Below are 16,370 nucleotides of genomic sequence, written 5' to 3' on the forward strand. Positions count from 1 at the left end.
GGATGGTAAGAAAGGGCATTAGGGACTGTAGTATTAGCTGTTGATGAGCTAAGGAGGATGATCTGATTGCTTGCTCAGGGAGAAGGAATTCCTAAATCATTAACAGTGTGCATTGCCCATAGCTCTCTTTCCTCACCCCCTTATGGTATTTATCTCTACGTCACATCATAGTGATGTATGGGTGTGTCTTTTCTCCTCAGTATTCTATAGTGCCTACTTACATGCCTTATTCATGCTTATTCATGTTCAGGAAGTCGTTGGTAATTGAAGGAATGAGACTTCTCTCCTTCCTTTTATCTCAAGTCAGCTTATCACTTAAAAACAAAAACAAGCCACAGCTTCCAAATTCAACTTGGTCCTGCTCAGGGTGGTATTTCTTAATTTCTTGTAGCTGCAATTCACAGTTCTGTATCCTTGCTTGCCAATGTCTGTTTTGATATTCATGGTAGTTGGTTCTGAGACATATCAGAGCACTATTTTGTTCTTTCCTGGCTGCTTTTTCTTCTACTGCCTCTCGTCGAAGTCTTGAGAGAAACTTAGAGACCTTCAGTTTCTAAAGCCACTAAGAACCTAGAAGGAAAATGGTGATTAGTCTCTCCAAGTTCCTCTTCCTCAACAGACCCAAGAAGAGTCTTCTGCATTCACTGGTCCATCGGGCTCACATGTGTGAAACATCAAGGCTGGCTTTAAAGGACCACCCAGCAAATGGCTTATTGTTAGTTACACGAGCTGGGTATGCTTTGTCAGTCACTCCGCTTGAAACCTAAGCATGAGAGAACATAGCTCACAAGACAGGTATGGCCCCATATGTCTCCATAAGCCCACATCTAGAAAATACATATGCAGATTTTTCTGTTGACAGTTGGTCATCCTGGGCTATCATTTCTAATGCGTGACTAGTTTCAACCAAATTTAATATTTTAAAACCAGTCTCAAAGCCCTATATTTTAAAAAGTAAAACTAGAAGTGGGCCAGGCATGGTGGCTCATGCCTGTAATCCCAGCACTTTGGGAGGCTGAGGCAGGTGGATCACGAGATCAGGAATTCAAGACCAGCCTGATTAATATGGTGAAACCCCGTCTCTACTAAAAATACAAAAATTAGCCAGGCATGGTGGTGCGCACCTGTAGTCCCAGCTGCTTGTGAGGCTGAGGCAGGAGAATCACTTGAACCTGGGAGATGGAGGTTGCAATGAGCCAAGATCACATCACTGCACTCCAGCCTGGGCGACAGAGCCAGACTCCATCTCAAAAAAAAAAAAAAAAATCTATATAAAGCCCACAGTTAACATTACAGTCAACAGTGAAAAACTGAAAGCTTTCTTTTTTTTTTTTTCTTTTTTTGAGATATAGTCTCACTCTGTCACCCAGGCTAGAGTGCAGTGGAACGATCTTGAGATATAGTCTCACTCTGTCACCCAGGCTGGAGTGCAGTGGAATGATCTTGGCTCACTGCAACATCCATCTCCCAGGTTCAAGTGATTCTCTTGCCTCAGCCTCCCAAGTAGCTGGGATTACAGGTGCGTGCCACCACACCTGGCTGATTTTTGTATTTTTAGTAGAGGCGGGGTTTTGCCACATTGGTCAGGCTGGTCTCAAACTCCTGACCTCAAATGATCCACCCCACCTCAGCCTCCCAAAGTGTTAGGATTATAGGCATGACCCACTGCACCCAGTCAACTGAAAGCTTTCTAAGACCAAGAACAAGGCAAGCTTGCCTGCTCTTACCACTTGTATTCAACTTGGTACTGGAAGTCCTTGCCAGAGCAATTAGGCAGGAAAAAGAAATAAAAGGGATACAAATCAGAAAGGAAGAAGTAAAATGATCTGTTCACAGATGACATGATCTTATATGTAGGAAGCCCTGAAGATTGTACACCAAAACACAGTTAGAGTTATTAGATGAATTCAGCAAAGTTACATGATACAAAATTAGCATAAAAATCAGTTGTGCTTTTATTGTACTAACAATGAACAATCCAAGAAAAAAATTAAGAAAACAATCCCATTTCCAATAGCAACAAAAAGAGTAAAATACTTAGGAGTAAACTTAACCAAGGAGGCAAGCTGAGAACAACACCTATACACTGAAAATTACAAATCATTGCTGAAAGAAATTAAAGACACAAACAAAAACACACTCTGTGTTCATAGATCAGAAGACTTAATGTTGTTAAAATGGCCATACCCCCAAGGCTGTCTGCAAATTCAATGTAATACCTATCAAAATTTCAATAGCTTTTTTTTTGCATAAATAGAAAAAAATTTAAAATTCATATGGAATCTCAAGGGACCCCAAACTGCCGAAACAATCTTGAAAAAGAACAAAATTAGAAGCTTCACACTTCCCGAATTCAAAACATATTATAAAGCTACAATAATCAAAACAATGTGGCACTAGCATAATGACAGACATATAGACCACTGAAACAGAATAGAGAGCCCAGAAATAAACCCTCATGCATATGGACAAATGATCTTCAAAAAGGTTACCAAGACCATATGATGGGGCAAGGACAATCTCTTCAATGAATGGTGTTGGGAAAGCTGGGATATCCACATGTGAAAGAATGAAGTTGGACCCTTACCTTACAGTACATACAAAAATTAACACAAAATAGATTAAAGACCTAAACCTAAGGCCTGAAACTATAAAACTCCTGGAAGAAAACAGGGGGAAAGTTTTATGACATTGGATTTGACGGTAACTTCTTGAATATGACACCGAAAGTGTAGGAAACAAAAGCAAAAATAGACAAATGAGACTATATCAAGCTTAAAAATTCCACCACATTAAAGGAAACAACAGTGAAAATGCAATCTATGTAATAGGAGAAAACAATTGCAAATCACATATCTCATAAGGGGTTAATATCTAGAATATAAAAAACTCCTACAACTCAACAATAGAAAAACAAGTAACCAGCCAGGTGTGGTGTCTCATGCCTGTTAGCCCAACACTTTGGGAGGCCAAGGCAGGAGAACAGCTTAAGCCCAGGAGTTCGAGATCAGCCTGGGCAGCATAGCAGAACCCTGTCTCTAAAAAAAAAAAAAAACAAAAAAATTAGCCAGGCATGGTGACATGTACCCATAGTCCTAAATACTCAGGAGGCTGAGGTGGGAGGATCACTTGAGCCCAGGAGGTTGAGGTTGCAGTGAGCCATGATTGTACCACTGTACTCCAACCTGAGTAACAGAGCAAGACCCCATCTCAAGAACAACAGCAACAACAAACCAAAACAACAACAACAACAACAAACAAAAATAAAAAAACAATAACAAAGGCAGGCAGGAAGGAGGGTGGGAGAGAGGGAGAGACGGAAGAAGAAGGGAAGAAGGAAGGAAGAAGGGAGGAAGGGAGGGAGGGAGGGAGGAAGGAAGGAAGGAAGGAGGGAAGGAAGGTCCGTTAAAAAAATAGGCAAAGGACTTGAAAGGACATTTCTGCAAAGAAGATACATGAATGACCAATAAGCATATGAAAGGATGCTCAACATCACTAATTACTGGAGAAGTGCAAATCAAAACCACAATGAGATAGTTGAGCATACCCCATACTCATTAGGGTGGCCACTATCAGAAAAAAACCCCCAGAATTCTCTAATTTTTTATGGAGAAATTAGAACACTGTGCACTGCTGGTGGGAATATAAAATGGTGCAGTCCCAATGAAAAACAGTATGAAGTTTCCTTTAAAAACTAAAAAGAGAATTACCATATGATCCTGTAATCTCACTTTAGGGTATATATTCAAAAGAATTGAAAGCAAGATCTTGAAGAGATTATTTGCACACCCACGTTCATAGAAGCATTATTCACAATAGCGTAGAGGTGGAAGCAACTTAAACGTCCATTGACAGATGAATGGATAAAGAAAATGTGTTTGGCTGGGCGCGTTGGCTTACGCCTGTAATCCCAGCCCTCTGGGAGGCCAAGCTGGGCAAATTGCTTGAGCCTAGGAGTTTGAGACCAGCCTGGGCAATATAGTGAGACCCCATCTTTACAAAAAATACAAAAATTAGCCAGCCCATGATTGCACCACTGCACTCCAGTCTGGGTGACAAAGCAAGACCCTGTCTCAGAAAAAAGGAAAAGAAAAAGAACAAAAACAGAAAATGTGTTATATGCATTCAATGGGATATTATGCAGCCTTTAAAAAAAGGGAATCTTGTCACATACTATAACATGAATAAACCTTGAGGATGACATTTATGCTGAGTGAAATAAGCCAGGCACAAAGGACTGCATGATTCTACTTATGTGATATGTCTAGAGTAGTCCAAATCATGGAAAACAAAAGAATATTGGTTGTCAGAAACTCGGGGAAGGAGGAAAAGAGGAATTGCTTGACAGAAAGTTTCAATTTTGGAAGATGAAGAAGTTCTAGAGATCTGTTACACAACAATGTAAATATAGTTACCATTACTGAACTGTACACTGTACATTACTGAACTGAAAAAAACGAGAGGGCAAATTTTGTAATAGGTGATTTTTTTACCGCAATTAAAAATTATTATTATTATTATTTTTTTTTTTTTTTGAGACGGAGTCTCACTCTGTCGCCCAGGCTGGAGTGCAGTGGCGCGATCTCAGCTCACTGCAAGCTCCGCCTCCCGGGTTCCCGCCATTCTCCTGCCTCAGCCTCCCGAGTAGCTGGGACTACAGGCGCCCGCCACCACGCCCGGCTAATTTTTTGTATTTTTGGTAGAGACGGGGTTTCACCGTGGTCTCGATCTCCTGACCTTGTGATCCGCCCGCCTCGGCCTCCCAAAGTGCTGGGATTACAGGCGTGAGCCACCGCGCCCGGCCTAATTAAAAATTATTTTAATTAAACAATAAACACCTGAATATGCCTGACCATAAATTGCCACCATCAGTGTCACTCCTCTGGGTTAACTTCTAAGTTCAGGTTTATGACTAACTGGGTAAAAATTCTAAGAAAGCAGATTTGGCATCAATAAAGACAACACTTTTATAAGCCTTCTAGGTGTGGCCTCTTTTTTCTAAAGATGTGTGTTCTCCAGTACTGAACATCACAAACAAATCTCAGACAATCACTTTTGGGTTGTTAACGTCCATGTTCTGATAGAGTCTAATGATTTGACTTTCAAAGTAGTTTCCACTGTGGAGATTCTGAGGTTAGAAACCATACATTTGGGCTGAGAAGTGGTGATAGGAGAGGTAGAAGGCCCTTTGGCTTTGCACATTATCTCCCTTTCTGTGACTAGTAATGATATTAACTGCTGAAGCCACAAACTAATGTCACACTTGAGTGGATGAAATGTAGGACATCTATGACAATGTGTGTCTGGTGGATTGGCTGGGGGTGGCGATGTGGTATGTGGGCATTGACAAGGGAGCAGGAATACAGCGGAAAACAAGCAAAGCCCTCGGGGAGTGAAAGGGAGGAGGGCAGGTGAAAGGTGGGTAGCATCTTTCAAAATGAGGCAAGAAGACATTACGCCCATCCTGATATGATGCAGTAAGGACACAGTGCCACCTATGATGATGGGATATTTGCAAAAGTAAAAAAATATAAAATGAAACCAGAGACTAATCAAGCCTCTAGCTCTAACTTTCAGTTTACAGGAAACATGGCAGATGGCCCATGTACATCCCATGAGGATTTAATCAGCAAAAACTAGAATGTGGGAAATTTCTATAGATCAAATGAACTGGTTTCTTTAACAAATAAACAACATTTTTAAAAAAGAAAGAGAAATAATTGTTATACATTTAAAGAGACTTAAGAGAAGTATCAGCAAAATGCAATGTGTGGATCTTCATTGGGTCCAGATTCAAACACACCAATAATTTTGAGACAATTAGGAAAATTTGAACACAGATGGTATTAGATGATGTCAAGAAATCCATGTTACTTTTCCTAGGTGTGAAAGTGATGTAGAGATTGTGTTAAAAATAAAATATTTTATCTGCCAGAGATATATACTGAAGTACCATGGCTAAAGTTACATGAGGTGTGAGATTTGCTTTAAAATCTTCCAGGGGCAAAAAATCCTTAAGGAGATAGATGAGGCAGGATTGGGAATGCATTGATAGTTGAAACTGGGTGCAGGCATGTGGGAATTCATAGCACTATTCTCTCTGGACTTGTATATCCTCATAAATTTTCACAGTAACAACAACAATAACAACAACAAGAACAACAAAAACAGTGAGTAGACTCAAGGTGATTGGATAACCAGGACAGGCTCTTGGTGTTGGAGAGAGAAAGGTCATTGAAAACTCTGAGATCCGTAAATACATCTTTATCTACTTTAGAGGTTTGCTTAAGGGCAGCATTCTTCATATGGCTGTTGGAAGAGTTTATTCATTTCCTGAAAAATTGTTGACTCTGCTCCATGAACCAGCAATTCCAAACCTAGGCATGCTCCCAAGAGAAATAGGTAGATATGCCTTCAAAAGACACATACAAGTCTATCATAATGGTACAAATCAGTTTTATCTATGATAGTACAAAACTAGGAACAATCCAAATGTCCAAGAACAGATCAACAAATTGTGGAATATTAATGCAGTATTAATGACCACACTCAGCAATAAAAAGAAACAAAATACTGACACACATGACAGAGGTGAATTTCAAAAACATAATGCTGAGCAGAAGACAGACACAGAAGAGCATGTGCCATGACGTTTAAGAATAGGCACAACTAATTCAGAGTGATAGATGTTAGAATAATAGGTACCCCTGAGGTGGGATATTGACAGGGAAGGTGCATGAGGGACCCTTCTGAGGTGATGGAAATGTTTTACAGCTTGATCCAGGTGCTGGTGTATACAAATACAAGAACTCACTGAGCAGGACATTTAAGATCAGTGCACTTGTGCACTCTATGCTATTTGTATTGTATAACTCAAAAATAGTCATCATAATGAATAAACAATAAAAAAGGAAAATAAAAAAAAACCTGGAAATGTTTTGAATTTCCAGAATAAATCTAATGGTAGCAAAATTTAAGACAATATTTTTAGGGTCTAATGAAAATTGAGTTTGTGACTCAGAAAGCTAAAGTCTTATGCTAGGAAAATGTTGTCTGGAATGTTCTATAGTCCAGGGGTCAGGGAAAGGGTTCCAGTTCTATTGCAGACTTCCACCCTGGCTTTTTCTTTTTGCAAAATGCGTCAGCCCTATCTAGTCAGTTCTTTGCCCCAGCAGCAATTAAAGAATCCAGTCTTTTTTTCTATTTTTTTTTTTTTTCTGAAAACATTCATGAGAAAATCCTAATAATCACCAGGTCAACACATTAAGCCAAAGGAAGTTGTCATCTACAGAATAATGAGCATGCAGCCTGCAAAGAAGAAATGGTTTGTTTCCCAGGACCTCCTCCTGGGGTACAAGGTCTGAGGGAGAGGGGGATATGAGGTAGGATGAGGTGGGGTAGGGTGGTCGAGTTCAGTAAATGGTACTAGGCTGGTCTTCCTACTAAGACTTGGGTTCTAAATATAGCTATTTTTCGAGTGTGTTTGGGGGCAAATCATGCCAACTTCTCTTGTCATCAGTTCTTCCTATAAAAATTCAGGGTGATGAAATTGCAGGGATATCGTGAGGATTAAATCAGATCATGTGCACACAGTCGCACAATCAACAGAGACTTAAATAGAAAAGAAGTAGGAGGAACCAACATTTTCTGGTTTTTTCTTTTCATCTTTGTACTAGTTCCTTTTCTCTTCCTCTTACCTCCTGGTGCCTCAGAGGACCTCAGGCCCTCCTGCTATGGTCAGTACCACACTCTGGCACCTCCTCTCAAGTGCTCCACTACAAACCTGAGATACAGTCTTAGATGTAGCCAGTGCCCTTAGCCTGGGGCAGAGATGGGACAGCAGTGAGAGCTAAGGTGCTGAGGAGGTGTCACTGAGGACTGAGCACTGGGATTAATAACAAAGACCCATGTCAGATTTTTCCAGGCTGTGAAGCCATCAGGAGCAAACCGGAGGACACACAAAGTGGTGCACTGTACAGAGGGAAAAGCAAAGTCCATTGAGACGGGGATGACAGAGAGGAACAGGGGCTGGAATTGGACATGCAAAGTAATTTGGACTTTGTCAGTAGGAGAAAGGGCAACATCTTAAGAACTGTTTTGCAAGAGTAAGATTTACATTTTAGGAAGATGATTCTGACAGCAGAAGGAATCAGAGGCAATTTTGCATACAGGAAAACAAGTCAGGAGAGTTGAAGACCTAAGCTGGAGAGGAAAAAGAGGGTTGAAAGACACTACAAGGTTGATTTTCCAGGGGTTGCACACGTACGAGGATGTGGGAGTAAGTAGGAGGAGCCGAGATTAACTTAAACTTTCAGAGTAAGGCTGCCAGGTTTATCAAATAAAAATAAAAGCCGTCCAGTTAAATTTGAACATCAGACTATTGATACGTAATTTTTGGTATAAATATGTCCCATGTGTATTAGTCTGTTCTCACATTGCTATAAAGAAATACTTGAGACTGAGTAATGTATAAGGAAAAGAGGTTTAATTGGCTCACAGTTCTGCAGGCTGTACAGGAAGCATGACGGCATCTGCTTCTGGGGAGGCCTCAGGGAGCTTTCACTTATCGTGGAAGGCAAAGCGGGAGCAGGTGTCTTACATGGCAGGAGCAGGACTGAAAGACAGGAGGAGGTGCCATGGACTTTCAAACAACCAGATTTTATGAAAACTCATCATTCTCAAGTTCAAAGTTCCACAGATACTTAGGGCAGGGGCATAATGCCTGTGAGTTCTTTGCTAATGCATAACAAAAGTGACCTTCGCTCCAGTTTCCAGTAAGTTCCCCATCCCCATCTGAGTCCTCCCTAGCCCGGCCTTCACTGTTCATATCACCATCAGCGTTTTGGTCACAATTCAAGCAGTCTCTAGGAAGTTCCAAAATTTCCCCCATCTTCCAGTCTTCTGAGCCCTCCATACTCCTCCAACCTCTGCCTGTTACCCAATTCCAAAGTCGCTTCCCTTTTCAGGTATTCTTATAGCAATGCCCTACTTCTCAGTACCCATTTTCTGTATTAGTTCATTCTGGTACTGCTGTAAATAAATACCTGAGACTGGGTAATTTATAAGGAAAAGAGGTTTAATTCACTCACAACTCCACAGACTATCCAGGAAGCATAACAGCATCTGCTTCTGGAGAGGCCTCAGGGAGCTTTTACTTATGGCAAAAGGCAAAGCCAGAGCAGACATCTTATATGGCAAGAGCGGGACCAAGGGTGGGGGGTGGTGCCACACACATTTAAGCAATCAGATCTTGTGAGAACTCAATCCCTAGCATGAGGACACCAAGGGGATGGTGCTAAACTCTTCATTAAAACCCTGACTCCATGATCCAATTACCTCCCATCAGGCCCCACTTTCTTTCTTTTTTTGTTTGAGATGGAGTCTTGCTCTGTCGCCCAGGCTGGAGTGCAGTGGCAATCTCGGCTCACTGCAAGCTCCGCCTCCCGGGTTCACCCCCATTCTCCTGCCTCAGCCTCCCAAGTAGCTGGGATTACAGGCACGTGCCACCACACCTGGCTAATTTTTTTTTTGGATTTTTAGTAGAGACAGGGTTTCACCGTGTTGGCCAGGATGGTCTCGATCTCTTGACCTCGCGATCTGCCCACCTCAGCCTCCCAAAGTGCTGGGATTACAGGCATGAGCCACTGTGCCTGGCCAGGCCCCACTTTCAACACTGGAGATTACAATTCAACATGAGATTTGAGTGGGGACAGATTCAAACCATATCATCATGCAATAATTAATCTGAAGTTCAAATTGAATTGGGCGTCCTGTATTTTGCCTGGCAACTCTATTTCAGAATCACCTCCCTAAAATGCAAAGCTGATCTGTTTTATCTATTGCTATCTTAATGTGACTTCACAGGTAAATAATCTTCCTCAAAAGAGACTGTATTTGTCAACTGGAAGGAGTATTTGGGTCAATTGAAAAATCATATTTCTCATTTTCAACCAGAGAATCAGCACAGTGAAGGGCATTTTCCCAGCACCATTTTTGTTTCGGTGCCATGGGCTCTCCATACCGTGATTTTTTCAGTATATTTTAGATCTATATTAAATTAATTTACTTTTTAAATTTTGCATTACACTAAGTAATGATATCCATGAAATTACCACTACAATGGGCTACTGATTTTTTATACCTATTACAATACACACAGGGCTATAATAAATTTTTATTCCCATATTATCTAAAACTTGCATGTACACTTTGGGAAATACCAATAGAGGAAGGAGAGCTGTGCTGGCGCTGGTCTGATCTGACTCATACTCTACCAGCCCAGAGGCCTCAATTACCATCTGGATGGAGAGGAGAATGCCCTGGTGTGCTGGCAAACCCTGAACTTGATTGGATTAGATTAGGATGGAGGGACAGGACAGTCAGGCTTCTGGTAAGGATGGGCAAATGGGAATTTGGAACTCAGCCTCCAGGAATCCCGCAGGTCCCATGGTAGTGGAGCCATATATATATATATTTGGAGTCCCACTACCAGAGAAGAGATACATGGGGACTGGTGAGGGCCAAGAATGTGGCCGGAGGTTGTGGTTGAGGAGTTTAGGACCCCAGATGAACAACACCTCTCTCCAGGGGCTGTAAGCAGATACTTAAGAATTCTTCTTGTGGGATTTGGACACCGACTGCGATCTACCTGCCTGCACAATGTCTCATTGTTCTTGACTTGTTAAAAAAGCTTCTTCTGATACTTGGTAGCAGTTCAGGTTGATGTCAGTCCCTGGGCTGTCCAGCAGAAAGATTTTCCCAGGTTTCTCAGTGGAGACTGGAGCCACCAGAACTGTGACACCCTGAACTTGAACCAACCAGCCAGTTTTGCCGAGGCACCTCTGACCCTAAAGGTCATGCTGAGAGCGCAGAGGCTCTGATCATGATCTCAGCACTTCATCCACATAATGAAGTCCACTGTTGTGTTGCCCAAATGCTGCAAGGCTCTTTTGCTCCGGCTTTCACTGATCCGCCCCTCCTTTTAAAAAGACTCTTGGATTCTGCCAACATTACTCTGGGCCCCCACTCTCTGCTCACCAAAGCCTAAGCCCTGTGGTATGGGCCGATGAGTCCTTGGAGACATTTCCCAGTGTGTTTTTCCTTGGTGGGCTGCTGAGACAAGAGATGATGGGGGTCTGTACTTGTGTATGTAACACAAGGCTGTTCTGCAGAGGGGCTGGGCAGGAGGGAGAGTATGAAGTGTCTGTTATGTGCCAAGCATTGAGCTAAGCCAATTGTCACAATAATCCTGGAGGCAGATATCATCATCTTCAGTTTATAGATGAGGAAAGCTAAGCTCAGAGAGATTAAATGACTGTGAACGGCAGAAAAAACAGAGCCGGAATTAGACGTCAGGCCTTCCGACCTTAAGTTTGGTGCTCTTTGAGTCACGCCACCTGAAATCAATTCGAGAGAAAGGGCAATTGTTCGCTCAACTTTGATGAAATAAGAGTTTGAGGGGACACTCTCTGGGTGCCTAAGGATGAGGCCCAACACAGGGAACAGAATTCAGGAGACTCTGCGTGGGCAGAGCATACTGGTAACACATCCTGCAGGCTTTAACTCCTATTCTTTTTTCGTGATTGTTCCACAGTCTTCTTTCCTAAGGACTATTATCAGATCTATATATCCATGTTAGTTAGAGTAAATGTTAGGCTTCTGTAACAAATAAACCCAAAATAGAATGGCTTAAGCTTATCTCTCTCACACAACATTCCAGGTGAGTGGTTCAGAGCTGGCGCACAACAAAATGGCTTCCTCAGCTCCTACCATCACATCCTGCATCCCTGCCATCAAGATGGAGGAGAACATGCAATTTCTTTTTAAGAATCTGGCCTTGAGGATTGCACGTATCACCTCTACTTGTATCTCATGTTGTCCCAAACAATGACATGAACAATTGTAGCTGCAAGGGAAGTTGGGAAATAGAGTCTTTATTTGAGTTACCATGTACACAATAAAAACTTCTGTTGCTATAGAAAAAGAGGAAAAAATTGGAGAAAACATAGAGGAGCCACTACTACAATAATTTGGGACACTCTTACATGAATTGAGAGCTCATTTATGTTTTCTTTAAGAAGTCTGGGCCAGGCACGGTGGCTCACATCCGTAATCCCAGCACTTTGGGAGGCCGAGGCAGGCAGATCACCTGAGGTCAGGAGTTCAAGACCAGCCTGGCCAACATGGTGAAACCTTGTCTCTACTAAAACTACAAAAATTAGCTGGGCATGATGGTGGGTGCCTGTAATCCCAGCTACTTCGGAGGCTGAGGTGGGAGAATTGCTTGAACCCAGGAGGCGGAGCTTGCAGTGGCGCCACTGCACTAAAGCCTGGGTGACAGAGTGAGACTCCATCTCAAAAAAAAAAAAAAAAAAAAAGTCTGGATTATGTGGCTTAGAGCCACCACTCTGCCACTTAGATGTGATCTTGGCAAGTTGTGTAACTTCTCTGAATCCCAGATTTTCCCTCTGTACAACGAGGTGATGGAATTAGCCTGCCTACCAAACTGGGATGTTGGGAGGCCCAAATAAACTCATATCTTTGAGTACTGCATGTAGGCTGCAAGGTCCCATGAAAAGTGAAGTGCTACAGCATTGGGCCACCCAGAGGGGGCTTTTTTATTTTTGTCTGTGTGTTTGTTAAGCATTTGGTGCTCGTTCCTCAGCTTGGTTTAGCGTGAAAACCACATATCCAAGTCTTCTATATTGTATTTCCACTCTCAGGGGGAATACTTTAGCACATCCTATTCACTTCTGCTGGTTAGCCTGCCTCTCTCCCCAGAGCCCTGCCACTCTTGTGGGCTCCCATCCTTCCCTTGGGTGCAAGTCACTGCCAACCCACCCCCACTGGCCACTTCTGATCTCTAATCACATATGGGTAATAAAGGCCTGGAAACTTACTCCTCCCGGAGTGGATTTGGGTGGAGGGCCCCGAAACAGGGCCCGCAGGAAGGAGCCCAGGAAACGGCCCCCAGCAATGCTAATCTGAGCCATTTTTCCCAAGCACATGCAACAAACCTCAAAAGGCCACCTGCATGCTTTCACACCCCTAGTTGAGTTTGTTTGACAGTCTGCAGTGTGTGTTAGTTACAGCAGAACCAGTTGTTATCTATTAGCCTCTAAGCTCCTTAAGGAAGGAAATAAACCTTTTCTCAGCATCTATTATGCCTTAGGCTCATAAACAACTTGCCAGCATTTATTCCTCACCCAACCTCACTGCCAGCAGGAATTATGACCTCCTCCTTGTAGACGAGGAGTAAGATGTTGAAAGAGTACCTTGTTCAGTACCAGACAGTCATCAAGTGAAGGAGGCAAGATTTGAATCCAGGATCTGCTGCCAAGTCTGGCTCTCTCCTATGATACCGTGATTAATGTGTCTTGTAGTTGAGTGTGAAAAGGTGGAAACTGCGTGTTCAGCCATTGTACCTTCCCTTGAGCACTAACACAATTTCATGCCAGTAGGGCCTCAAAAGGGTTAAAGAGAATGGCATTTTTCACTATTTTATCTCTGACAGTGCACAGCACAGTTCCTGACACGCGAAACAGGTCATTATGATATTTCTTGGACATACCGAAATTGTTGGATTGGTATTTTAAAAAAAATCATAGCTGCATTCATTCATTCCAAGAGCGGAAGGTGAAAGTGCCTTGCAAAGCCTTCCTGGGAGTAAGGTTGTCATGCAGATAAAACAAGCGAGTGAAATCAGGGAAAAGATTTCCTGGACACGACTGTTCATGCCTGGCTTCCTGGCAGAACCACAGCAGGAGTTAACCAAGGGCCTACTGTGGTTAGTGCCTGGGCCCCACTCACAGCCATGAATCTGTGGCAAAAGCAGATGGCACTTCCGGCAGACATCCCCCAGAGGAGAGAATTTTCCATGAGGCCTGTGTATGGCAGCCATCCATCTGGGTTTCCTGGCATGGTCCAATTTCCCATCTTTTGTCTCAAAGTCCTTAGAAGGACATATGTATGGGGTGGGTAAAGTCCTGCTCTTAGTTATTTAATTTATTTATTTTTACAGGCAGCCTCTCAAACCAGAGTAGGCTCAGAGAGACTCCAAGCCCTGCTTTTGAATTTGGAAAATACGGTTATAGCAGGCACGTGGAAAGTGGCTTTTACTGCCTCCCACCTGCAGATCAAAGGCAGAGGGGCCGGCCCGCCCAGGTCAGCCTGTTTCACCCGGGAAAGGGAGGGCCATCTGCTCCAGTCAGGAAGCCCTGGGAAACCTTCTAATAGAAGAAGCCCACCAGGGCCAGAGCAGGGCTATGTCCTAAGAATTCAACAGTCCCCAAAAAGTCAAAGAAAGTAGTGACAGGAAAGAAGCAGCAGCAGAGGCAGAAACCGCTCTTTTGATCTCATTGCGCAAAGGAAGGAGGTGACCCAAGGCCTCTTGTGACACACACAGAAGCACATAGAAGTATATTTGGGGAAGTGCGTGAGAGCTCGCCCCAAAGATGTCTTCAGATTAGAGGCCAACCCTGGGTGGCTGCCCTGGGACAAACTGGGATGCTCTTTGTGGTTCAACTCTTTCCACACTCAGATGGGGTCACTGCTGGGTAACGGTATGCCTAGCAAGCACGGGTAAACCAAGCCAAAAGCCTATTTGTTTTCTAGGATCAGTCTGTTAACCCCTCAACTCCCAGCCAGGTCAGGCAGGTCCCTATGGGTTAAGCTTTGTGCTAGGCCTCAGGAGACCTTGGGTCTCATCCCGATTCCCTAAACAGCTCTGAAGCCTGGGACACATCACTCTTTTCCTCTGACCTCAGCATTCTCACCGGTTCAGCTGAAGAATCAAGAAGACTAACAGAGGTTTAGAGGGCTTCCCGCACACTGGCTGTTCGCTTTGCCCTGAAGTGATTCAACACTAAAAAAGCTCGAAAGTGTTCGTTTTCTTCAGTTTGGTAAAACCTGTGTGATTCTACACACCCTATTCATTCATTCACTTGCTTAAACTTGTCCTGAGCATCACTATACATCAGCACTGCTAAGTAACAAACACTATTAGTGTCTCCTTATTGAGTTCCTACTAAGTGTCAGGCACTTTATACAGATTACCCCCACTTAATCCTCCTCACAGATCTATGAGGTAATACCTCCATTTTTATTTATTTACTTTTCTTTTTTTGAGACAGGGTCTTACTCTGTCACCCACGCTAGAGGACAGTGATGCAATCATAGCTCACTTCAGCCTTGACCTCTCAGGCTCAGTTGACCCCCCCACCTCAGCCTCCCAAGTAGCTGGGACTATAGGTATGTGCCACCATGCCCAGCTTATTTTTATATTTTTTTGTAGAGACGGTGTTTCACCATGTTACCCAGGTTGGTCTCAAACTCCTGAGCTCAAGCAATCTGCCCACCTTGACCTCTCAAAGTGCTGGGATTACAGGCCTGAGCCAATGTGCTCAGCAATACCTCCATCATTAGAGCAAGAAAAGGTTAGGCAACTTGCTCTAGGTCATTCATCTTTCATTCTCGGTCAGTCTCCAAAGCTGGTGTTTTAACACACTAGTTCTATCCCCGCAGAGATAAATGAGATGCGGTCATCCTCATTTCAAGGAAGTTCCAACTAGCAGCCCTGTGGTCAGAAGGCCAGCTTGCAGCCCCGAGAGTGCCGGCATTGTTCATAGAGTACATTAGGACATGTCACACTTGGAAAACTTGGTGAGCCTAGAACACATAGCAAACCATTTTTCTCAGCATGTTCCTAGCCACGGTTCTGCAGACCTAGCTTCCCACAAGAATTTCTGTACCATGAATATTACAAACTATAGAAATAGTGCCCTCATGTGTCAGGAGCGCAACACACCTTTGAACTCTGGAGAAAGGCACATTTTAAACATTCTTAAAACTATGAAACACTTTTATTTTTGCTTCTTTCATTTGTTTTCGCTTTTGCTTTCTATGTCTTTGAAGCATGCTGGGAAGAAATGATGAAAAATTGCTCAATCTGCAGAACTCCACCCAGAGGCAAATTACTAAGCACCAGGACCTGCAGGAGAAACCAAAGGGAAGTAATCTTGGAATGGCTGGTATTCCATGAGTTGTCCATCTGTGGATTCAACCAACCGTGGATCAAAAATGTGTGAAAAAAAATTCCACAAAGTTTCAAAAAGTAAAACTTGAATTTGTGTGCACTGAGTACTACATTAAATCCAGGCAAGTGAAGTGATATGTAGGCATTGCATTAGGTAGTCTAGATGTGATTTAAAGTATTTGGGAGGTCATGTGTACACTATATGCAAATACAATGCCATTTTATATAAGGGACTTGGGCATTGATATGGTTTGGCTCTGTCTCCACGCAAATCTCAACTTGAATTCTATATCCCAGAATTCCTACATGTTGTGGGAGGGAACCAGGAGGAGGTAAT

The sequence above is a fragment of the Theropithecus gelada genome, chromosome 1 (assembly GCF_003255815.1).
Source record: "Theropithecus gelada isolate Dixy chromosome 1, Tgel_1.0, whole genome shotgun sequence".
Lineage (NCBI taxonomy): Eukaryota > Metazoa > Chordata > Mammalia > Primates > Cercopithecidae > Theropithecus > Theropithecus gelada.